Below are 26,318 nucleotides of genomic sequence, written 5' to 3' on the forward strand. Positions count from 1 at the left end.
CATAAACAAATCACTACAAATAATAAGATACTTCAAAGCACTGTCAGATCTATTTGAATTGTTTTAAAAATTGTGTTAATTGGGAAGCATAAGGAAAATTTAATGATGCCTGTTATTTTAATACAAGTTCTCATGTACGTGTCTACCCTGCTTTGGAATGGCTCCTACTCTCCCACTGTGTCTGGACAATGAGTGGGCTTATTCAGAGTGTTAGTATAGAAAAACACCCTTTTCTCTTCCTTTTTCCAAAGCCAGCTATACATTTGCACTTGGAGTTTTGGTGAAGCAGATACTCGAAAAACAGACACTTTACTCCCTGTCTCTTCATCTTCCTTGAGCAGACACCCATTCTCACTACTTTTTTGGACTTATGATTTATATATGTGTTTAAAAATATTGAATTCCTCTTTCTTCACCATCTCAGCTGTAATTTCTAACTCTCTTCACTTCAAAAAATTATTTTTAAGATGAAGTGGATATGGCATTGTGGAAAGCAGCAGAGTTTTAAAAGAGGGATGCAAAGCCTTCTGCACCAAAAATCTAGAGTTCTTGGGATGTTCTGATTGAAGCCCTAGTGTCTTTTTCAGTCCAGTTAAAATATAACTTAACATCAATACTTGATACCTCTCTTCCGGCTTCTCTAGAGAATATTTTTATGCACAGTGTTCAATGAATTCAGATCAGTAGCTGCATAAATAATTTTTTTGGTATGAACCTGGATATGTTTGTGGGATAAGAAGTGTGGTGAAGTTACTGATGGTTTCTGCTTAGAGGAAGAGTATTAGAGGTCCTCTTACTGGGACAAGCTTCCTTAATGACAAATCCAAAGAGCTGATAAACCCAAAACATAGCTATGGGCTATTAATTAACAATTATGTTTCACTGTCCACAAGTTAAGTATAAAAGATGCCAGTTCAAAGATAGTGGAGAGGTCCACTGACTTTAGTACAATTTACATGCATCTCAGGATAATTGAATCTCCAGAATTCCAGTAAACAGCACTAGGAAAAAAAAAACCCTCTTTAAAATCATGGTGTGAAAGGAGGAGAGAATCAATGTTTTAGGAAGAAAAATAAATAAAAATATGTAAACAGAAGTGCAAGTGATCCAGGAATCAAAGGTTTGAGCCCAAATTCCTTGATAGTTCAGTGCTGTTTACCATAACCTATTGATGTGCCCTCAGTGTCAGAAATCTGCTTATAATATTGCATCTAAATAAGGAGAAATAACTAAAGATTCTCATTTTGATTGCTGCCACAAATGTACTACATAAAAACAAATCAAAACTGGAGTTAACTGTTCAGGTTTTCTTTCCTAATTTTTATCTCTCCCCATCCTTCTTTCAAACTGTAGTTAATGTGAATTTGCTGGAGCAAAATCACACACAAACACACAAAAAAAAAAGAGACAAAAAAATACAACTCAGGATTTGAGCATAAATGAGGGTCTTTTTTATTTATTTCTTGCTATTTAATATCATAGAAGGACATGTCATTCTGTCATACAGCAGCCTGTACAGGAAGGTCCAATGAGCCCAGCTTTGTCATTCTGAGCACTTGATCTATGATATAGATGATAGCACTGGTAGTCTCTAGTACACAGTGCTTGGGTGATGGATTTTGAGAGAATCAGAATCACAGCATTTTTATACTTTCACAGAATGCTTTATATTTTCCTAGCAGCTTCTGTTATTAAACTCTTCATAACATTTACAGTAGTTCAGCAGCTGAAAAGAAATGCATGAGTCTTGTAATGCCCTGGAAATGAATAAAACTGAAAACTGAAAAAGACAAAAGCAGCAGCTGTGAGCTGTGATCTCTGGACTGCTGGGAACTCCCCAAAGCATGACATGCAGACATGCCAGAAAGGGCTCTTTTTCTTCTGAACAGTTACTATGTAGTCTGCATTGGAAAACAGTGATGCTGGGAACTGAGCTGAGATGCAACTTGTTATTCTGTTGTGTGTCCAGCTATCGCAGCGCATGAACAGCTTCTGACTGAAGGGTGAGGTTTTTCTTGGGAACATTCTGTGGTTGTGAAGAAGTAGCTGATGCATGTCCTAGCAGCCACTAACTGCGTTTGCCTATCATTTGTGCAAGCTGCCTCCCTCAACTACCCGTAGTAATCAGAAGAATGAAATTCCAAGATCCAGACAAAACTTCAAATATTTTTCATCTGCCATAGTTGTACATAAAGAAGGGCTTTATTAAGCTAATAAATGAGGCTAAAACAATACCAGCTGGCAGGACTGTATTACTTTCACTGCTCAGCACAATGCTCAAAACTGTAAACTAAGTGATTCACATATTGGTGCAAAAAAAGGTAACAGTTAATGCAAATGTCCTTACAGCTCAAGTGCCAGGAACTATGGGTTAGTGCCCTTTTTCCTGTAGGATAGGCACCATCTGAATATACACATTGGTATGTAAATACATTCATGACATTATTATAATGACATTCTGTGACTGTTTGTCTGAAAGCGCTGAACACAGTATTTTCAATATTCATTAAAGAGAAGATATGACAGTTCTACCTCTTGCCTGGTAGTTAGAACACTGTTCCTGCACTGGGAAATCTTGGTTTGAGCAAAGTAGATAGACAATCATTATTAAATTCTGAGACATGTTCCCTATCCTCCCTTCATCAGGCTGTGCAGCAGAGCAAAACAGGTCTCTCTGAACTCCTAAATATAAAATAAAAAATATTCAGTGACAAGAGCAAGCGAGAATGATTCCATGACTTTGTCTTTTACTAAAAACATGAGAAAAGAGTTTTATGGAGTTCCATTTCCTTTGCCAATTGATACCGCTACAGCAGGAACTGCCCACCATGCTCTAACACTTGCACAGCTACACTGAGGCTGTGAATTTCAATGTCTTCATTCAGAGAAAATAACTGAACCTGAATTTCTGCAATTAATCCTTAACTACTGGCCTTTTCAGTAAGATAGGATGATTCATCACCACCTCTTATTTATTTTAAAAGCATTCATAACTAAATTTTTAAAGTTCAGTCAAAGGAAATTTATAACTTCACAAAACTGTGCTTTTCAATTTGTTTGTTTCTATTGAGAGAATTGTTCTTCATTCTTCTCCAGCTCTCCCCAATTTCAGGTCAAACAGAACTTAAATTCTTCTGATTTCTCTCAGCCAAATGAAATTTGGAGCAAAGTGCGATGTCTGTTTATCAGGTTCTCAAGACTGGTCTCAGATCTTGTAGTGCCAGAGAAGTGGAGACTGCTGGAACTTTGCAATGACAATAGAAATCCATAAAATCAAGTGAATGACTGCAGCAATCCCCGGTAGTATGAACAATTTCAGTTTGACAGGAGCAGATTTGAAGTGATTATTGTTGTGACTCAGAAATGAGGGTGCTGTGAAGCTGCTGGCTAGTGCATGTAGAAATCACAAATTCCTATTTATGGAATAGTGGAACCACTTTTTGCTTTATTTTTATCTGTGAATCTTTGAAATTGCCTGCTTTTCATCTCTCTTCACTGTGCAATGGTGCTCTGTGTGTCTTGTGTTTGGTTCTTTTGTGTCCTTGATTATAAGTAGGCAAGAGTTTTGCATGGACACATAAAGATTGTGAATCAACTGGACTTGTGCTCAGTAAGATCTCTGCTTGATGAACAGATTTCTTGATTACTGGATTTATTGTTTCATGGCTGGACACAGTGTTCTGTTTTGGGGAGTTATATCCCTCTTCCTGGCACAGATTACCAATTCTGTCTTCCTTTTGAAGGAAAGAAAAGCAGCAGCACTTGTAGCTACTCTCATTCTCCATGGACTTTGTGCTGTCACACATGGTTTAGGGAGGTTCTTTATGTTTTCTTCGTTTGTTCCCAGGCACACACACAAGATTAAAGTCCTAACTTTATCATAGAATTTAGTGCAAAGGAGAACTGTTCAACTTAAATACCAATATCGAGCAGCGTAGCTCTTCCTTTGAAGAGATAAATGCTTATAAAGGCAAAATAGAAACATGAGTTTTCTCATTTTTGAGGAATCCCAGAGAGAGATTGAGTTGATCTAATGACAGTCTGAAGAAAAATGCATGCTTTCCTTTCTTCCCAGGCAGCTAGGCCTAGACACAGAGACTCCCCTGTGCTTGCAGAAAGATTCATTTTTACACATACACAGCTTTTTATGGTAATGCTGTTTCTCTGGTAATACTATTTCTATGCTAAAGCTTCTTTGGACATTATCATACTGAAGTAACACCTATCCTTGACAGAATGATGTACTCCCAGACTATCATAATTGACAGTGATGAAAAATAACTTGTTATCAGAACAGGGTAGTATAACCATGGATATAAGAAAACAAGCCTCCTTTGGGTCAGAAGAAACGATTTTTGCTAGGGTAAGTAGCTGCAGTTTAATTTCTTACTTTCAACATGTATCAAAAAGGTACATACCCTGAAAAGTGTACTTAAAATAATTTTACTTTCTTTTTCATGCTAAGTACATATGTTAGAAGATGCATGTTCAGTGCTGAGACTGAGTCTGAGACAATATTCAAAGAAATAGACTATTTGTAAAGAAGAGTAGATCAGACTGTTAAAATCCAAACTAAGAAAAAGATGACTCATGGATATGACCAGCAGTTTAAAATCTCTACTGTGCATTTATTATTTTTAAATAGAAAAAAATATCCCAATAATTTATTAAATACAGGAAAATAGTTGTAGTTCTGACCAAGCTCACATTTAGGTAGTATCTCTGGAAATATCTGCTCATAATCACTTACATGACTCCTCTATCACCAGAATCTATAAGTAACTTGCAAACATTAGTGAGCACTGAAATTATTCTCCCGAAGTTATAGAGTCTCTAAACTGTTTGCAGCCTTTTTGTCACTAACTTCATCCTAATGTCATTTGCTGGTGAAAAGTTTTAAAACATATATTTTATTTTTTTTTCAACCCCAACAACCGACCTTGAGTCCTTGTTTAAGACTTCTTTAATTAATCTGGGATTCAAAATACAGTGTCTGCTCTAGTCTCCTGACAAACTGACCTCACAAAATGCTAAATCAGAAGATAACTCATTAGCATTCATAACCACCACAGATGAACAAAGAAGGAACATTACAGAAACTAAAAGGAAAATATTAAAAGAAGAGCATTGTGGGGAGAAGGAAGAAAATAATTTCTTAAGTGGACTGGAGAGAAGGAGTAGGTGAAGGAGGCCACTCTGTATCAGAACATCTTTGCAATGATCTGTCATTGAGCAGCTAGAATGATATTGCCTATAAAAAAATTTCATTTTAGCTTGAATACAAGGACTCATTGAAAAGGATATTTAAAAATGATTAAAAGCATACACAAAAATGCAGGTAGCTGATGCCATCATCTTAATGGACACACAAAGAACCAGCAGATTTTTCTTCAGCGTAACATTGCCAGGCTTTTGAATATATATATTTTTTTTTTCCTTAATGGCATTTTTCTCCTTCTTCATTAACTGAACGGCCTCTCAGCCTTGCAGTTCAGTGACTTGTTATAACAGTCCTCATCATTAAAACAGTTTGGTAGCTCTACTTATCATAACACCTCTGATATTCTAAGGAATGTCTAGGACTACAGAAAGAGTCTTGATTTTGGTTACTTGACTTGGAGAGAAAAGACTGTGAGAAGTGAATTGCCAAAATTAAGATCTCGTGGTATTGAAGGAGTAATTTGATTAGTGACTAAAGTCTGATTTCTGTTGTTTGGCCAAAAGAACTTTGCAGGAGTACACTGTATACAAAGTATTCTCCTCTAAGTTAGAGATTGAAGTAATTTTAAAAATAAACCATCCTAGTTGCTAAGATATTCATCAAAGAGGTGACAGGAAGCCTGAACTCCAGATTCCTACTCTCAGAACTATTTTTACTTTTACCCAATGATAATATATAATTATATTTTGGATGTAGGTGGTTAAAGTTATGCAAATTTCATTCATGTACCTAAGGTCTTCTTCATGTTGCCTCTGGACAAATACATTCCTAGGATTGTATTCTCATAGTAACTGGCTTAGCACTAGATGAATTTTCTGTTTTGTTTGAAAATGATTAATTCATTGTTTGCTAAGAAACCATGAGAGGTTGGCTAGAGGAAAAACAAAACCACAGACTGTCAAAAACTCTTAAATGAAATAAGGCAAAATATGCCTGAAAGCAGCGTGAGTGTTTTTTTTCTTAATATTATTTATTTCCAAACTTCTAAAAAATGTATAAAACTGAATTAGGAAAGATTTAGGCTGGACTTAGATATATATATATTTTTTTTTCTTTTTCTTTTTTTGCTAAGAATGAACCTCTCAGAGTGGATGTTTTCTTTATCCCCAGAGGAAAATCCTCAAGCTACGTTTTGCAGCTTTTCTCTTGGGGCCAATTATGTAAAGGGCATCTACCCTGTGTTTCAGAGGCTACAATTATCAGTTGCCAAGCTTGCTCACACATTCAGAGGAGACTCTGCACATGTGCTTGTGTTAATTTGCAGCTCTCATGAGCACACTAATTCAAAGAAGGGCTGAGTCACTGTTAAAGTTATACTCCCTCCCCCTTTGTGTTCAGCAGATTGGTTTTGCAATTCTGTAACAGGCATTTTAAGCCTCCTCAGTGAACAAAGCACAGGATATACATTAATAATTGTCTGTGATAGTGTGACGGTCTCAAAAAGGATATAAGAAAGAGGACCAGCATGAAAAAGGATTCTGAGAGAAAAAGACCCAACAGAGTTCTGTACTGATTTGGTCTCCTTGAAGTGAATATAGCTGTCATCACCTCTCCTGTGGAAAATAACCATTAAAAAAGCCAGCTGGCAATTATTGCTTGGGATTTTATTTATAGCACAAGGGGATTTTCTTTCTAAAGCACTGTTAATCTTTTAAAAAAATATTTTGTTACGTTTGTGTATCAATCTGAAAAATCAGAGGAAAGCGCCATAATTGCTAATTAGAAAACAGTTATAGAGACATTAATGAAACTCATATACTGGTCTTTTATGCAGAGAATTGATGGGACTTTTCTTAAGCAGACACAGTTCTCAGACAGATTCATTAGCTGGTCTCTAACATGCACAATACACTTAATGAGCATAACATACATGCCATTTATTCAGCCATATGAAGTGATATTTACTCATTTGGGGAAAAGACTACATGTTAAATATAGTAATTGCATTTTTAATGGAGAAGAAAGTGAAACTTTGGAAGAGATTGTCAGCTTGTTCCACAAATTCTTCATCACTGGACTTTTTTTTTTTTTTTTTCAAAATAAAAACTAAATAAATATTTTAAATAGATACAGAAGTTCAATAAAACTTTTTATTTATTTATTTATTTAAATCATACTGGGTTCCATTGCTGAGCAGAATAGAAAACTGCATGAGGGTAATGTAGCTTTTAGCCCTTCATTTTTTCAAATACGTAATAAATAGGCAGTTGGGTGACACTACACAACTAAAAGATCTTGACTATATTGTAAGAAATATTGGCATCCAAAGTTGGCTTGGTGGGTCAGACCTTAGATGCTGTAAATTACCACAGCTCTGTACATGGAATTAAACTAAATTTCACTAGTTCAGATATTATCTCTTTTTTTTTTTTTTTTTTTTTAACCTCAGTTATGGTTATGCTGTGATTATTTTTCACCACAGATGCAAATAAATAAGATGTGCTATACAGATTCATGATGAGTAGTCAAAACTTGCATTTTATTTTGTGCTCACTGTTACAAACCTGGAAATAGATATTATTCTAAAGGATATGGTACCTGGTTTTGTGGCTTTACAGCAGTTTATTTTAATTTGTGTAACTTCCAAAGAGGGCTGCTAAGGGACTCAGCCAGGAGTGTGATGGTCCCAATAAAGGTTATCCCAACAGTACCAAGACCCAGTAGCCTATGGTTTATCCATGAAGAGGATCTTTTTGATCTTCACTTCTAGAGACATAGCTGTTTTGCAAAGCAGAAGAGATGAAAGGGAATGTAAAGCTTTAACAGAGCCTTGGAAAAAAGCCTTGGAAAAAAGGAGGAGAGGGGTTAGAGGAAACTCTTCAGGCTTTCAAGGCAAGATGAAGAGCAAACAAGAAATCGAATTCTCAGAGACATGACAATCTGTTACCCTAATGGACAAGAGGTTGCTATGACTCTACATGTCTTGGACCAACCAGTAGAGAGGCTGAGCTTTTCTCCCCAAGGGACGAGCTCATGCATTGCATAGTCCATTATCAGCACCCACAGAAATGCACACATCACCCACAAAAACATGAACAGGGTGGATAGCCTAATGCTGGTCCTTCTGTTCTGCTGATCAGGATGGAAATCTATGCACACAGGAAAACAGTAAGTATCCCTCGGTAACTGGCCTTAGACATCAGGTCTACTCAGTCTACCCAGTAGCTGGGCCCAGGCCCCCAGTGCCCTCAGCTCCACTCCAGATGCTGGAACACAAACCTCTTCTCAATGCACACACACAAAAACAGGTCTTCCAGTACTTGGTTTAGACCTATGATCTGCCAGGCTGCCACCTTGCAGAGCCCCTGGTTAGCCCAGTATCCAGAGCCTCTGGTACCTGCCTTCCAGATCTCTTACATTGCTCACCAACTACTTTGGCTTGAAGGTTGCCAGCAAATTGCACTCACTCAGGCAGTCATGCAGTTCCTTAGGGAAACATACACTCAGATCCCTCTTCTTGCTGGCATCCAGACCTATTGGCCCCTGCAACTTGCAGTCCCTTCTCCAGTTGCTAGCAAGCACACATACACACAGAACTGCATGTGAGATCATACTGAAAGTAGGAATAGGATTTAACAGTGTGGTGATCAGGCACCTGGCTTGGCCAGACAGACCTACAGGCCAGCAACCTATTTACCCCCAGCCAGCTTCTTTATCTCCTTCCTGCTCTAATTTACCACACTTATTTCCCCCCAACCCACCCTGAGCTTTACATTTCCTGTCCTCTACCTGGAGTATTATGTACAGCTCTGGAGCCCTCATCACAGGAAAGACACAGACCTGTGGGAAAGGGTCCAGAGAAGGGCCACAAAGATGATCAAAGGGCTTGAGCACCTCTGCTATGAAGACAGACTGTGAGAGTTGAAGAGAAGGCTCTGGGGAGACCTTAAATCAGCCTCCCAGTACCTGAAGGGGGCCTACAGGAAAGGTGGGGAGGGGCTTTTCACCAGAGAGGGTAGGGTTAAGACAAGGGGTAATGGTTTTAAACTGAAAGAGGGGAGATGTAGGTTAGACATCAGGAAGAAATACTTCACCATGAGGGCAGTAAGGTGCTGGAAAAGGTTGCCTAGGGAGGTTGTGGATTCCCCCTCCCTGGATGTGTTCCATGCTAGGTTGGATGAGGCTTTGTGCAGCCTGGTCTAGTGTGAGGTGTCCCTGCTCATAGCAGGGAGGTTGGAACCTGATGATCTTTAAGGTCCCTTCCAATCTTAACCATTCTATTGTTCTATGAGCTCTTCCAGGCCTCTGGCTTTGTGCTGACCAGTCTCTAATCACACAGCTTAGCACTGAATGGTCTGGTTCTCACAGTCTTAGATGGACTTTGAAGGACGGTACCTATGTGCTGCAAAAATTGAACTTTAGAAAAGTGCAGTACATATCTACCTCAGAGGCCCAGACTGCATTCTCTCTTCCAGTGAGTACATAATTATGTGAAAAAAGCAAGTTTCAGAATAGCACACCTCAGAAAAAGTGCTCATGGCACTTTTCAAGAAGTTAGAAATCACATAGAACAAGAATTTGTTCCTGTGCTCCCTGATAGGCCTTGTTTGCTTGAACTGCTACTTTTCTGAGTACAAATAATACTACTAGTACTACCATTTTGCTATCTGATGTACAAGATGAGATGTGAGTCACTGATGTTTCTTTCTTGTGAGATGATTGGGATGAATTTCATTTGTGAATCCTACTAGAGGTTTCAGAATAGTTCTTGGAGCTATCAGTAAATTAGTGGATCAGTGCATGACCAAGGGCAGAAATACAGACACCAAAAGGGTTTTAATTTCCTTAAATGTATTACTGACTGTATAGGAGTTGACAAAGAGTAGGTCTCTCACCCCGTAAAATCCCAGATTCATCTCATCATGTGGTTCCACTGATCCAGGCTCACCATTTCAGTATTCTGGTGGGACTATGGGCACCTAAAGCTGTTGGCACTGTAGTAGATGGCATTAATGAATTTAAAAAATGATAAGTAAAATTAAAGCATTAACTAAGTAAAACTCTGTCCAAAAAACCAGCCATTTTTATACCAGTGTTATAGTGACACCAAAACATACTCATGCAGAAATTAATGCAATGTAGAATAAAGACAGCTGAGATAGCTTTAAACATCTTGCTGCTTCCAGAATCTAAATGTTTTAGACAGCTCCTCACAAAATCTTGTCCTATGGAGTATTAAATATGAAACATACAGGAAGTCTCTAACTTCCATGCAAGTTGAATTATCTGTGTTTCTACTTGAAGGCACTGTAGCACACATATATGGGGGTTTTACTATTTTATTTTTTTTAGCTCGACATAATGATGTCTGAACAATTCAAAACTCAGCACAGATCAAGGCAAACAGCATGGCTAAAAATACCACAAGTCCTGAAGTTTGACTCTGCAAAGTGTGACTTCAAAGTCCATCTGGTGAATTTACTGTTCTTAAGGTCACTGAACTCTGCTAGCTTTATTTCATAGTACTAACTGAAAGTAATAAGTGCACAAAGTTAAGTTACTAAGAATCGAGGCTTAATGGGTTCAAGGTTGCTGACAGAAATGGGTGAGATTTTCAACAGCAACAGCTGATTTCAAATGCTGCAGATTTTGGTGTGACTGTTTAATGACGCTTACTCTTTACAGAAAGCACTGGTGACTTGTTTTCTAATAATTTATCCTTTTTTAGAGATGATGTTGTAACAACATTTTTTCTATTGTTATTTTCTTTTCTGTTAGTAGCACTTCTATGTGGAGTTATCTGCACAGTAATGAGATATGTGCACTACCAGCTACGTCTATCAGATGTTCCAGTCTTTCTTCTAATACCAGCTAATGGCCACATAGTACATTGATTACTAAGCAGAGCTGTCCATTGATTTTACTAGACTGTCTGTTGGAAAATCAATAAAATAATGTCCCAAATTTATCTGAAAAAATTCTAATGTCCACTTTATTCAGAACATAACGGACTGTGTAGGGCGAATTACAAGTCAGGGTATTTTATGTGCCTGTTCATTGTGACCTGTCTAAATGTGAAAGCCATTAGCATTCAAGTATGGAAAATAATGTGACATACACAGGGGGTCTAATTTGCTTTCTTCTGAGGTGTCATCAGTCACGTAGGTGTAAAATGGGTATAAAATACTGTTATTTTGGGCTGAGATTTTTTCATGCTCACTAGTATAAATGACCTGGGGATGTGCAGGGCAAGGGTTGATTGAGAAATTCTATTTATAGTTTTAGGCTGTTTCCATGCCAGTTTTGTAAAGGAGATGACATTTCTATAATGTACTTGTGCTGTTTGATTTCCATTACTCTTTAGTAGTGATGAGACCAAAGATAAATCCAAAGCATGTGCCTTTTGTTATATCATCTTAATATTATTCAACACCTAAACAGGAAGGATTGTCCAACATTGAGGGTATTTGCCCTCTCATTTCCATAGCCCAAGTTCCAGTCACTTTTTTGTGCAATTTGTGTGATGCTACTAAACCTGTACAAAGCAATATCCCTTAGAAGTGCCAGACTAGCTATCTGAGCTGGTGTTTTGAGGCTGGCAGAGATGTGAATTTGAACCCTGGCTGTTTCATAACATTTTTATAGGCCATGTGTACTAATTGTCCATGGATCTTGCCATGCTTTAATGTTACTGCACAACCAAACACCATCTCAGCAGTCTGAGCTTTACTTTCCCGTCTGTGAAATCGAATTTATAATACTTTGCTATCTCACAGTGGCACTGGGAAAAAATAAATTTAAGACTGTGAGATACTCATATAACAAGCTAATAAGGGTGTTGGAAATCCTTGGAATATTTAGATACATTAATTAATATGTTAATTTGATACATCACTTTAATTCAACATAAAATATAGAAAATCAGATCTTTCCCATGCAGAGTCTGGCTGTATGATGTAATGAAGACATTTAATTGCATCCTTCCCTTGTATTTTGCTGATGAATAAATGAGTTTTAGTGGTGCTGTTTGCAGGGCCTGAACTTGAAGCTTCAACAATATATGTTTTGCCAGGTTGCCCCAGCTTTTACTATCCAGACTTGGAGTCCATCCCATCTGCTGCAGTCTGACACTAGGGCTGTTGTTTATTTTTAGAAATTTCACTAAAATAATGCACACTTTTTGCAATGTAGGGTAGGATTTAGCTGAGTGACAGTCTTCTCTTTGCATCCCAATGATGCGAGGCAGAGTTTGGTGGACCTAATACCTAGAGGCAAAATCTGAGAGACAGACTGTTTAACTGTCAAAACTAAAAAAAAGGCCTAGTGTGGTTTACCTTCTCGAGGCTGCATTTTCACTGCTACCAGGTAGAAAGAACAAAGGGCTTTTGAGACACTCGAAGCTGGAAGGGACATTCCACGTTATGCTGTCAGCATAGCACAGGAACACTGCAAATCGAAGAGCCTGATAGGAATCAAAACTGTGGAGTCATTCCTATTTTTCAGACATGCTGAAGAAGTGACTATGGATTATTTGTTTTGCTTTGTTGACCCTATCTTCTTAATTTGTATTTTGCCTTACAGGAAAAAATTGGCAGAACAGAGAAGTCAAATAAAGTCTTCCACAAGAAAATAGCTTACAACAGAAGTAAACAGAGACAGGGAGAATAAAAAGAAATCCTAGAAACCAAGTGAGATGAGGTGATGACAAAAGGCTAGAGGTGTTTGGAATGAAGAAGATAGTGCCAAAAACTGTATATACAACTCCCTTTTCCTTAGGAGAAGTTCCATGTGTTGCCAAGAGCTCAGGCCAGAGTGGGATAATCCTTCATTGTGCTCAGCAGAGTGAGAAAAGACAACTGTTTAACCACTGGAACTTGGGCAGCCTGCAGGCTATAACTGCTACAGTCCTTTTACAAAACAATTCAGTCAGTTTTGTAAACTGTCATTTGCCTTCACTCAATAAGCACTCCAAAGCAACTCAGTGCTGAAGATACTGTCAAAGCATATGATGGGTTTTATTCATGGCAGTAGGTAAATACCAATGGTGCTGCACAGTTCCACTCTTTGATGCTACTTGTTAGTCAGTTATTTAAAAATTAGCCTCTAGCAAAATATTTAAAACATCTGTATCAATGTTGGAGACTTCTTCAGATTCAGTCTCAGAGAATGAATAAGTAACCCTAGCCTGAGGCCCAAAAGAGCAACATATTTTCTTAATTTTATAGTCATTACTGGATGATAATTACTTTGTACGCTCCTGAGTGAACAGCTATATTTTAATAATCTAGTCAGACTTCTGTGTAAGGACATCATGCTAATGGTGTACCTGTTCTATCAGTATATGTCTGATGTTACCGAAACCATTTCTTCACTTCACTGGTGGAAGGCAGGTTTGCTCAGGAGGTTATGATATCATTCTAAGCTGGACAGTTGTGCTGGTTTGGTTTGGTAGGTTTTTGGTAGTGGGGAAGGGCTTCACGAGTGGCTCCGGTAAGAAGGAGAGGTTTGTGGAGGACTCTCTCTCATGGAAGCAACCTTGTGGGGAAGCAGGGGAGGACTGTAAGGAATCTTTCTTCCTGAGGAAGTAGGAATGGCAGAAGACATCAGACTGTGGACTCACTCTAAACCTCTGTCCCCCTGTGCCACTGGGGGAAGGAAGGTAGAGAAACCAGGAACAAAGTGATTTCGGCCAGGGAAGAAGGAAGGGATGGGGTAACATACGTAAACCCTGTTCTTTGTGTTTTCTGTGTCCTGTGTGCATTTTATCAGTGTTAAATAAAATTATTATTTTTCCACAAGCTGAGTCTGTTTTGCCCATGACTTTAATTGGTGAAAAACCACCCTTGTCCTTTGTCTTGACCCATGAGCTTCTAGTTGGACTTTGTCCTCCCCATCCCAGTCGGGGGGGGAGGGGAGGAGTCAAGTGAGTGGCCACGTGACTGGATCTTTGTTGTTGTGTTGGGCCCAAACCAGGACAACACTGACTAAAGAGCTTTCCAGTCTACAGAAAACACCTACATAATGCCTTTCAGACTGAAAACATTGCCATTTATTTTTCAGTCCTTAACTATTTTAAGGTTTCTCATGAGAGATCGTACCATCTTCCCAACAGCAAAACCAACAGCAGACATCACCGAATTGTCCTCAGAAATGTCAATGCGTTTAGTATAACCTGGAAGAAAAAAGTCAAAGTGAAAATAAGAAAATGTCCTTTAAAAAATATGCATGTCAGGGAGGGATCTATATGAATGCAATTATGATTTTCTGTAAATAATATGTGAAATTTCTTCATCAGCGAGATCACTATCAAGAGTACTCATTTTTATTTGCTGCATAAAGAGAGAGAATGATGGCCAGCAAAGCTCTGTGACTGGCTCACCTTGTATTTCCTTTTAATACTTTTAAGATCATATTTACTGTTATTTTTCTAAGATTTTTGTATCCCTCTGTCCTTTCTAGTATGAAGGCACATTAGGCATAAAGCATAGACCTATTGCTGTCTTTATTATGAGTTCACCCAATGAAGGCAGATTTATGGTTTTTAAGTTTCTAAATATTGACAAAATCAAGCTATTGATCTAAAAACTTCCTTTTAACACAGTGTCTCATTTAAGTGGTATAGTAAGTAAGGATACTTCCTCTAGCAACAAAGTCAAAAGTCACTATAAAAGATGCCCCCTTTTTTCTTCTTGAGGATTATCTTCAAACTTAGAACATTGGATTCAATACTGAAGACGGTATCAACTTGCAAAATACATGGACATAATGCTGGAAATATTCTGTATGGCTCTTATTCACCTTTCACCAAGGCAGTAACAGAGAAAGCTGTAAGCTCACAGATGTTGTTTTTTCCTGTGGCTGTCACGGTTATTTTCACATGCACTCTTAGATCACACATTCCTCAGGGAAAGTCCTTTCCTCATCTAGCACAAAGCTGATTGCTTTGCTGCTGTCCTTTTGATTTAGAGAGAAAAATCCCATGTCTGATGTACAACTTTGATTTCCTGCTAATTAAAATTGCAGTGTGGAAGCTCATCACTCCTCCTCCAACCCACCCTGCTGAGGTTCAAGACTACCTTTGGAACATTTCCACCCCCTGATGTGTTAAGATATAAAAGAAGTCCTTGTTGCTGTTTACATAGTTCCCACAAATTTACGAAATGCTTTCTGAATCTACAAGCAGGTGCTATTATAAAGCATGAACCATGGCTAAATAGAACACATGTTTGTATTTTCTGGGTAATAGGTTAGTCTATCACCTTTATATGAAAAGTGAGTGATTTGGCTTTTCTATCTTTCATGTCTCTTTTTTCTGTCTTTCAGAAGAACACTTTCACGGGAACTTCTAACACTACAAAGATCAATAGCAAAATTTCACTTATGTGTTAGTTTTGGAGAAGTGAACCATAACCGTTAGCTTATTGTCTCGAAGTCGAAATCACTCCCCATCCAAGTGACAAAACTTTTCCACTGACAAATACACCTACCTCTACTGCACAGATATAGGAATAGAGAAACACTCCTACACAATTATTTGGGGGGAGCTTGAAACAATATGATTGCTTTTTGAACTTTATTAAAAAAAAAAAAAAAAAAAAAAGCAGTCCTAGAAATCCACCATTCTACAAATTCTAAAATAAATCTTATCTTCTCCCTAAAGCTCTTGGCAGTTTCACTTTCAGAGTTCAGGCCAAAACTAAAATTGACATTAGCTTGGAAATGGGCTGCCAAATAGTATTTGCCTCCCCATCTTTCCTTTTGGCATCCCCAGAGCAAATGTCAGTGAGCCAGGAAGGTTGTAGTTCAAACATAAAGCCAAAGAATTCGATTCATACAACTTCTCTCCAGGACTGGGTACTCAAAAAACAGGAACTCATGATGATTAGTTAGAATTGTCCTACTGGGATTTTTATTCTCTGTTTTATATAATTTTCTACAGGCAAATACCAATTATTTTAAAAAGCTCTCCACCTAGGTTCCATCCATGTCTTTAATACATTACTCTAATAGAAAATAATGAAAAAACAAATCTGGTGCTCTTCTTAGCATGATACATGAATCAATATTCATTGTTAAGCAGAAGACTGGAACTTTACTTTCAAATAAAATACTGATTTGGAAGACTTACGTAGTCTTGCCTGTGTTGTACACATAATTCTCTACTTCACAGTGTGGAGCAGCCACATCACCATGCTTCAAGCAGGCAAATAAAAGCACCGAAGTTTATTAATCACTCATTTTCTACAGTGTATCAGCACTGAGTTATTTAGCACAATCACTTCTCTTATTTTGACACTTTTGGGAAAATTCTCAGCATCTAATTGGCTTTCAAACTCCCACTTCCACCTATGTGGTTTGTTAATCTGTCATTAGTACACATGGGATGTAAAAAGAAACAAGTAGCTTTGGAATATCGACTGGCTCAAGAGCTGCTAAAAGGTTTTGTGTTGTACTCTAAGTGCTTTTTCATATTGGCTTTTATTTTTTTTCCTATTTACAAAATAGAAAATAAGTCTTTGAGTCTTTAGCTTGGCTGTCATAGACATCAACTTACTGAGGTACTGGGGTTTGACAATATTTTCTCTTGTATTATTTAGAAAAAAAAAATCAATTTTCCTGGCTCCAGCAACCATATCCCTGTCTTTTGTTGATGTGGTTGGATGATATGCTAAGGATAAGTATACAGTTTGGATACTAATGTGACTGTGAATCCTGAACCCATCTATGACATACAATTGCTGGATGCCTGTGTGGGTCCAGATAGACATGAAGTGTTGCTTTCTGATTACAGTGAAGATTCAGGGCAGACTCCAGAAATTTGGATTTAGTTTTAAATGTTTCTATTTTATGTGCACACTGGATTTCAGTTTCTTCTTACCTGACTAATCCTGCACTCTCAGAACTAAAATATTGCCAAGCACAGAAATTTAATGGAATTCCTATTATGGGATTGTAAAACCTTTCTACTTAGTGGAATTTACAAGGTTGATTTTTTTCTCTGGGTTTTTACTAGAATTTGTATTGTGAATATCTGCATTTCTCCTGTTGATGATGTGTCATTTGGCAGGAAAAAATTTAAGAATGCAGGGAGAAAAGAGAGGCACAGAGGGGGAACATGACTTTGCAGTTTAGTAATACTGATTTAAGAGAAAAGGGTTTTTAATAAACACCAAATAAGTGATAAAGGAAGACAGAGCCAAAAGGGTTGTCAGGCACTGGAACAGGCCGCCCAGGGAAGTGGTTGAGCCACCATCCCTGGAAATATTTGAAAGTGGTGCTTAAGGACATGGTTTAGTGGTGAACTTGCCAGTGCTAGGTTAACAGTTGAGCTGGATGATACTAAAGATCTTCCAGGCTATATAAAAATGAGAAATAAATAAATAAATAAATATGCATTTATTTAGGCTTTTGACATCTTAGCTGGTAGCTGGATTCAGTGGAATTGCCCACATGAAAACAGAATTCTGAATATTGTCCAGTTTTTTTTTAATTATTATATCCTAAAAGAAAAATCTTATTATTAAAAAAAAGAAAAAAAAAAAAGAAAAAAACATGAAGCATGAAGCATAAAGTTGTTTTCAGTCTTGTAGATGGAAAGAGTTCATTAAAAGTAAGCAACATACCTATCAACAGTAAGCTCTAATATTCATTGCATAAAATTCTGGAGAGCAGTATTGCAAACTTATAGCAGAAAACTGGGTGATCTGGATGCCTGAGGAACTGAAGATGAAGACACCTCAGGGCAAGACTCAGGTCACATACAGTCTGTCTAGCTTGAGTCATAAACTTAATACTCAGAAGTATTTTTTACCCCTGATGTGCAGTTTTTGAGCATCTCAGGTTCTCACAGATATTTGAAAAAAATGAATTTATTTTTGAATTTATTTATTCATTCATTCCAGCAATTCTGTTTCCTGGCTCTGCTGTGACCCATAAGAGAAATCTCTATGAAATATCTGGGCATTTTCAAGTGTATGCATAATGCTCTTTCAGTGTTGACACTATTAAACTTAGCACAAAACAGAGAAGCAATGGACACATGATTAAAGTCACAAAATTCTCTTAAGGTTTGAAGATGGTGTTGTTTGTGACAAATGATTAGTGCTCCTCCATAGAGCTCGAGCCCAGCTTTCAATTTTTCCTACAGACAGTTCAGCTTTAACTCCCCATCACTAAGGAACACTGCTTGAAAAGACAGGGAGATGAAAGAATACCTGTTCTGCTATCCAGTACCTTGTCTCAAGCTGTTTACACATTTCATTTATCAGTTATTGGATAAAAAACACAGTTTAGGGACTGCTCATGTTTACTTTTTAAACACCAGTGATTTAATCAGCAGTCAGTAGTGCTGAGCAACCTCTTGTATGACAGTGAGGAAAGATGTTGCATGAACTAGCTTGCATGATTCTAGGTGAAATAGCAGTTTGTTATCCACAAAAAAGAAGGCGTCATCATAAGGGTGTCTATCATGTTAACTGGTGCATTTCCTGGGATGGGAATTTTCCCATCATAAAATTAAAGAGGTTACTGAAATAGCTGTCTTATTTCCTGGGTTTGTCATTCTTGATATACTGTGCTGTGTAGATGATAACAGCATCACCATTGTGGCTGAAATAACTAGAGACCTCATTAGCATCATGGTGCATCAGTCATATCATATCATACAGAATCACAGAATTGTTTGGGTTGGAAAAGACATTCAATATCATCTAGTTCCAACCCCCTGCCATGAGCAGGGACACTTCCTACTAGATCAGGTTTCTCAAAGCCCCAACCAATCTAGCCTTGAATGCTTCCAGGGATGGTGCTTCCCCAGCTTCCCTGGGCAACCTGTTCCATTATCTTACCACCCTCACAGTAAAGAATTTCTTCATAATGCCTAATCCAAATCTACCTTATTTCAGTTTGAAACCATTTCCTCTTGTCCCATCACTCCATACCCTTGTAAAAAGTCCCTCCCCAGCTTTCCTGTGGACCTCTTGAGGTACTGGAAGGCTGCTATAAGGTCTGCCCAGAGCCTTCTCCTCTCCAGGCTGAACAACCCCAACTCTCTCAGCCTGTCTTCATAGGAGAGGTGCTCCAGCCCTTGGATCATCTTTGTGGCCCTCCTCTGGACTTGCTCCAATAGCTCCACGTCCTCCTTGTGTTGGGGACTCCAGAACAGGAAACAGTACTCCAGAGGGGGCTTCATTAGAGCCGTCTTTATGTAAAGACTCTCTGGAATGTCAGATGGGCAGAAGTAATTATTCTGCAGCCACAAGTGTGGCATATATGCCAAAGTCCTACTGAAAATCAGGTTCCTAAGCTACACAGAAAGTTAGACAGCATAGTCAGTGCTTCATGCTATGTAGCTCCAGAAAGTTTCCTGGGAAGAGAAGTATCAAATGACCTTCTGGATATGACTAGTTTCCTTGTAACTTTTGTGAAAGATGGAAATTCAACATTTCAGATACTTTTAATTGCTCTTTAAAGACAAATGCATCTCTTAATTGGTTGCATGGACATCACATGAGCTCAGCTTGAGATCTTCAAAGGAGTCTGCCAGAATAATATACCAACCTGTTTAGGCATTGCTGTTCCTACATTAAATTACTAAATTTAGCAGTAAGACAGAAGACAGCTGTTACAGCTGTTCACAGAGATCTGTACCATTTTGGAAGCATAAAATTTATTCCTTCACACTTTGGAGCTTTTGGTAGCCTGTTCTTAGGGAGGAATAAAAATATCAGGGTCTTTCAATAAGTTTGGCACTCAGCATTATTTATGGCCAATGGTGTATCCTCATAGCAAGCTGAGTTGTCATAGCTCAGTAATCAAGTGCTTCAAAAGCAGGAAATGCAACATGCTGGCTAGGGTTAATTTGAACATTATTAATTTCTAACAAAACATCACATAATTCCTAGTTCTATAATTAATATCTAGACTATGTGGCTGCTTCAGCAATGATTATCATAGATTAACTTCTTGAGACACTATAACAAAAAGAAATCAACTATCACCAAAAGCTCTAAACTTAAAACACTTGATTTGGTACAGGAGACACAAAGACCAATCCACCTTTACAGATCATGAAACCTTCTTGATCCATGTAGCTTACCAGAAGTTTACTGACTTACATAACATTATCTCACTTTTTTATATTTGTATGAAAACTTTTGAACAAGAGCAAGAATAAATCAATTGTAGCTATCACCATTGAGAAGACATGGTTCATATTTAAGTAAAAATAAGCAATACAACAATGTAATCAAGATCAAATTAACTAATTAACAATTCAGGCTCCGTAATTGGAATGGTGTTTAAGCAAAAACAATTTATACCCCAAAAGATAGTCTTTATAAGTGCTAAAAAGAATTATCTTAATTTGATTATAAAACTAAACAAAATTACTTTTCTCAAATTAATTAGGCATTTTACATAAATGTTTTTAATTCTATTACTGAAGCTGCACTATTACTTAATGACTGCATTGCAGCTTAGAAGCAATTATGATCCTTCATGTTTAGACATTTGTTTTTACCCAGCAGCTATAAACCTAGATACAGGGTTTATAGGAGACAACTCTCAATAAATATCCAAGTTTGCATGTTTCCTATCAAAAGCCATAGATGGTAATTTAAAATATCTTTTATAGAATGCATTTTGGGTTGTATTAAATGGAACTATTGGAATTAGGGAATATTTCTTTCATAACTTTCTCTGCAGTGGCTCTTAGAGATGAATTCACAGACCAAGGTACGTAGCCATACTTTGACCTTAAAATAAAAAGGCTGACAGGTCTCTCAGCAAGATATAAGACCAAAACCTGGGAAAATAAAATAATGGATATTTATGGTGTTTTCAAAATGTTTTCAGCTGTTGCCGTTTCTCTGGGCTTTGAACAGAAGTTGATGTGCAACCAGAAAACACCATTTCTTTTTTACAGATCCCCTTCAGGGGCACTTGAAGGGAAGTAATGACTATGATTCTTTTTTTTTCCATTTTACTTTGTGGAGACTGGATATTCTACATTACAGATTGTTGGCTTACCTAAAGAGGGAATAATTCTTGGTCTTTGGTTTTACAGGTCACAGACATTTATTTAATCACTTTATGATATCTTTCCACAAGTTGTAAGGTCCTCCAAAAGACATGAATTTTTGTGGTCTGTATTGATCCAGTCAGCATTAGTAAGCATGATTTTAAAAAACGTTTTATTCAAATCTGCAAGGCACATAAATTTTTTAAATATCAGGTTACATAAGGGGTTTCTTTTGAGGAAAATCAAATTGGTGCAATGTGCGTACAAGATCTGAAGGCTAAATTGTGTAGCTAGTCTACGAAAAGGTAGAATTAGATAAACATACCTACTTGGGGGGGTGAGAAGTGGAATTTCATGACAACTAACTATTCTGCATTTACTCATTGAAAAAAAAATAATTTTAACTTACTGGCAAATTTCTCCAGTTTATTTTGCCTTTTTTTTATGATTATTTTTTTATTATTAGTGGAGTCTTCTTTCTGTAACCACAAGGAACATTACGGTTCCATTGTTATACATGCTGATATAAATAAAAAAGAAATTTTTCTCATCTTGGACAATAATGAATTAGGTGCCAAATGTACACTGAGAGAGATTTGGAATAATAGCCTTATTTTTTTGCTGTTTATGAGTAACAAATCTCTGCGATTGCCTACATAAATCTATGCATATGCTCAGAATTTGGCACACACTAGGACAAGCCAAAGAAATAATTTGAAATTCTCTCATGAGAAAAGAGCAAACATCAGTTCTTTTAAAGTCTAGTTACTATAGCAGAGGAGGTAAGACTACAATAACTTGTGAGAAAAAATCTGCAAATTTCAGTTCAATTTTGTTAATTTTGTGAAACTATGAAGAACAGGAGATTACGAGGGCTTATGTGTGTTATTTGAAATCAGACACAATTTTAATTACATGTATTTTAACTGTAAGTGTATAATACTAAAGTATAGGGGGGGAAAAAAAAAAAGTGTAATGAAATGCATTGGTTCAGCCAGACAATCAAAATGCAGACTGTCACATGTTGCCAAAGGCCAAATTAGTGTGACATGCAAGAACAGCTGAAATCATATATTACTTATGATGACTTAAGGATGTGAAATAAGAGGATTATTAGCAAAGATCCAAATAGCTTTGAGATGCAAAATGGACAGCTTGTCATACTGAAGGAACCTAATGAGTTTGTAGCTGAATAGAATAAACATTATAATGAGAGAGCTCAGAGCGCATAAAGCTATGCAGTAGCAAGAAAGATAATGACTGATACAACAACACATGGGTTACACCATATATTGCCCATCTTCCACTTTGCAGAACATCTGACAAAGCAGTCTGGCTTTAAGAGAACAAACCTTTTGCTTGTTTTCTAATATATTAGGGCTTGGAGTAAAAACAGTTGTGAACTATCTTCTTTTCATCAGGGACACAGTTTTTCTGTTTCAAAGCATGTAAATATAATTACAACTGAGTAAATTAAGATATCACATTCGAGCTGTAGTAATTGACTGGCTGAGTGCTTAGCCCACTACAAATGCAACATGGGACACCACCTTAAATAACCTCCGTGGCAAGAGAGCATAGAAGGAGTTACTGCAGGAAAGTTAAAAGGTGGCCTTATTTAGGCCACATATGCATGCATGTCAATGTTGCCATATAATATAAAGTTATCCAGTCTCTATTATCTTCCCAGCATGTTTTTTTTTTTGCATAAGGATGTACTATGTTCTGCTCCAGAAGGGGAAGAAGCAGAATTTAGCAGCAGTATTTTAAGATTACCTATTTAAAGGATGAAGGAATGTTAAAAGCAAGCTCTAGATATTCTATGGCACACAAAAAACTATTTCTCATCTAGACATAACTGCTTATGTATCTATATATAATTACAGAGGGGAAGACAAGCAAAAATATCATCTCTTCAGCTTGAAATGCTAAAAAATCCTTAATGAATAATATGTTGGCAACATACATCGTAGGTAGATATATTAATTGAATAGAAACATTGAGATTATATCACCAGAAGGTATCTGAACTGAATAGAAAAACTAAAGATCTTAGCTTTCTACCTAAAAAGTGAAATTAAGTCCCCTTGAACTTTCTGCCTTTTAGAAGACTCCACTGAATTGTAATACTTTCCTCATCTCAATGTAATCTACTTTCCTGACTCTTACATCTGCACATAAGATTCTTCATTCTCTGTCTTCAGAGGACGTTCTAGAGGATAAATTTAACATACAAGTGAGTGTAGCAAAGGTTATGGAATTAACTGTCAAAATGAAGTGCAACAGCCTGCTAGGAGCAAGGAATGTTTATTTAGAGTTTCCAAATAAAACCAGAGATGAAGTAGCTGAATTACTAACACTGATATCTAACCTTTAATTTAAAACTTCTTTACTTATGACTTATGGAAACAAAACACCAATTAAAAAACATAGATTTGGAAGATATTTGCAGAGTTGCTGGCCTGTAAACCAGGTTATAGTGGGCTAATTAGGAGAAACTATTATTGGAAGAGAATTGTTATACATGGGGATAGATGGACTTTGCCTTGGAAAAGTCAGCATGGCTTTTGCAAGGGGAATTACTGTCTTGAAAATTTATTGGAGAACTTTGAGAGGGTCAGTGGGCATATGGATACAGCTGATCTGATTGATATAATCTATTTGGATTTAGATATTAAGCAGCCATGCGTGAGAGAGAAAAAGGTCATAACTTGGATAAATAATTGGTTACAAGACAGGCAACAGAGAGTGGGAATAAATAGTCAATTCTGCCAGTGTAGAGAGGTCAGCAGTAGAATTCCAAAAGGAAATGTGCAGGGGATTGTTCTGCTTAATATGGTTACCAGTGACCTATATAACAGGGTGAGCAGTAATGTAAGAAACTTGGATGATGATATTAAATTATTCAGAGTAGCATGAGGTCTGACCACAAAAAATTGCAGAGAGGGTGTATGAGATAAGTGAAAGAGGAAGAAAAAAAAAAAAAGCAGATGAAATTCTCCATAGCTAAATGCAAAATGATGAGAAGTAGAAAAACCAATCCAATTTCATATAGAAACAATGTGCAGTGAGATAACCACTGCCACTCAGTGGTAAGTTTATTTTGTTGAGAGATTTCCTCTGCAATGTCAGCGGGTACTCAGTAGTCACTGCAAAGCACATATTAGGAATTATTAAGAAAGTAATAGAAAACAAAACAGAGATTATCCATATCCTAGAATCTTCTATGCAGTCCTGAGCCTCTCATCTCGAATAAAGCAGAACAAGAAAAAGTACAGAGAAAGGTGGCAAAAAATATTGACAGTCTGTAAGAGCTTTCATACAAGGAAACCTTGTGTAAGCCAAGAGTCTTCTGCCTGGAAAATAGATAACATGGGGGAAGGATGTGCTAGAAAATAAAAAAAAAAATATTGAGTGATATAAAGACAATGGGTGGAGATTAAATTGTTCATGGTCTGTTCCAGCTGAAGAACAAAAGGGAGTAAAATGAAACTCACAGAACCAAGCTCTTTTTTTCTTCAAGACAAGTGAGAGGTGATAGTTGCTTACACAAGATAGGACACATGAGCAAATTCTAGTTAAAGCCTATTTTACATTCCAAAAATTTCCATGAACTCAAGGGGACACTGGACAAGTTTATGCAGAAGACATCTCTTGAGGTTTACCAAACACATAAGCCCCTCATCAAATCTCTGAAATTGAAATAGCTGGAAAATAGGATAATGATATGGAGAAATGTAGATTGTTACCTACCCTTCTAGTTTATATTGTGTTCTCTGGACCTGTGCCCATTGTTAGGACTGGATTACTGGTGTATACACCAGTTGGTCTGATCTAATATGGATAATCTTAAAACCAAGCTGCTTTATCAGGATACTTATCTTTATCAGTATTGTCACATTCCCAAGCTGAACTTCAATGCACATAAAAATGCAAGGAGTGTGGCGGATGTAGGAGGTGGGCCCTAAGATGAATTAAAGAATAAACTAATATGATACCATGCATATATATCCCATGTCATGACCATTGAAACTCGGTCAAGTGCACACAGAGATGCAGATCATCTTTGAATTTCATCCCACACTTCTGTACTCCTATTTATAAAACCTTGCGTTGGGCTTAAAAAAGGACAAACAGGCAGTTGAAGAGCCTGCAGATGGAGGGAAGATGATCAGTGGTATGTAGCAAGAGTGAAACTATGTAGACACATATACAAAGAATTATCCATCTGCCTGTTTGGCTCCTGGTAAACCCCAAGCACTTGTGACTGTACGTAGGCAGTTATTATGAGCTGTGATGATGACAGCTACATATGCGCTTTGGAGATCATGAATGTGAAACTTCATTGCTAATATGTTCTCCTGGGCTTTTGCATATTTGTATTCCTTTTCTCAATACTACAAACAACCACATAAAAATAAAAAACCCTCAATATGCATGCCTTAAAACATCTTAGTAAATGTATGACTATCTTAAAACATAAAATTGATGTGGTGACTCATTCTTTCTCTTGTTTTGCCTTTGTCAGACTTCTGCTGGCTGGTGTGTACTTTTGGCAGACTCACATACGTGGCACTTTCTATCCATGGCCAGTTTAAACTAAGTTACATTAGCTAACCAAAACGCTAATCTGGAAAACACCCATGAGTCAAACTATTATTATGAATCTTTTATATTTATATTTATTTATCAGAAATTATTATTAATCTCTAATATTGTCCTACTGTCCTTTCTAGAAAGTGGCTGTATGTCTATGCACCTTGGTAAAAGCTGCAATGTGGCCTTAAACAAGAAAATTGTCTCAACATTACTTATTAAAGACTCCCAGAATAGTCCTGAAGTTAAAGAATGGGGTGTAAGGCACAGGTAGTAGGGAGCCTATTGCTGGCTCTGCTACTGAGATTGAAGCTATGAGATTTATCTCTTTTCCATACATATACATTAACAATAATATTTTCTAAACCAAAGCAATGTAAGAAACTGTAGTTATTAAAAAAAAAAAAAAGTGAAAATCTTCAGCTGGAGGGCAAGTTTTTAACATATTTATTCATGAATGATACATATTTTCCTTTCATGATTCAGCCAAAAGGCTAAAACTACAGAGAGTGGCAGAGGTTTTAATTTGCAGGTCAAATTT

The sequence above is a fragment of the Apus apus genome, chromosome 1 (genome assembly GCF_020740795.1).
Source record: "Apus apus isolate bApuApu2 chromosome 1, bApuApu2.pri.cur, whole genome shotgun sequence".
Classification (NCBI taxonomy): Eukaryota; Metazoa; Chordata; class Aves; order Apodiformes; family Apodidae; genus Apus; species Apus apus.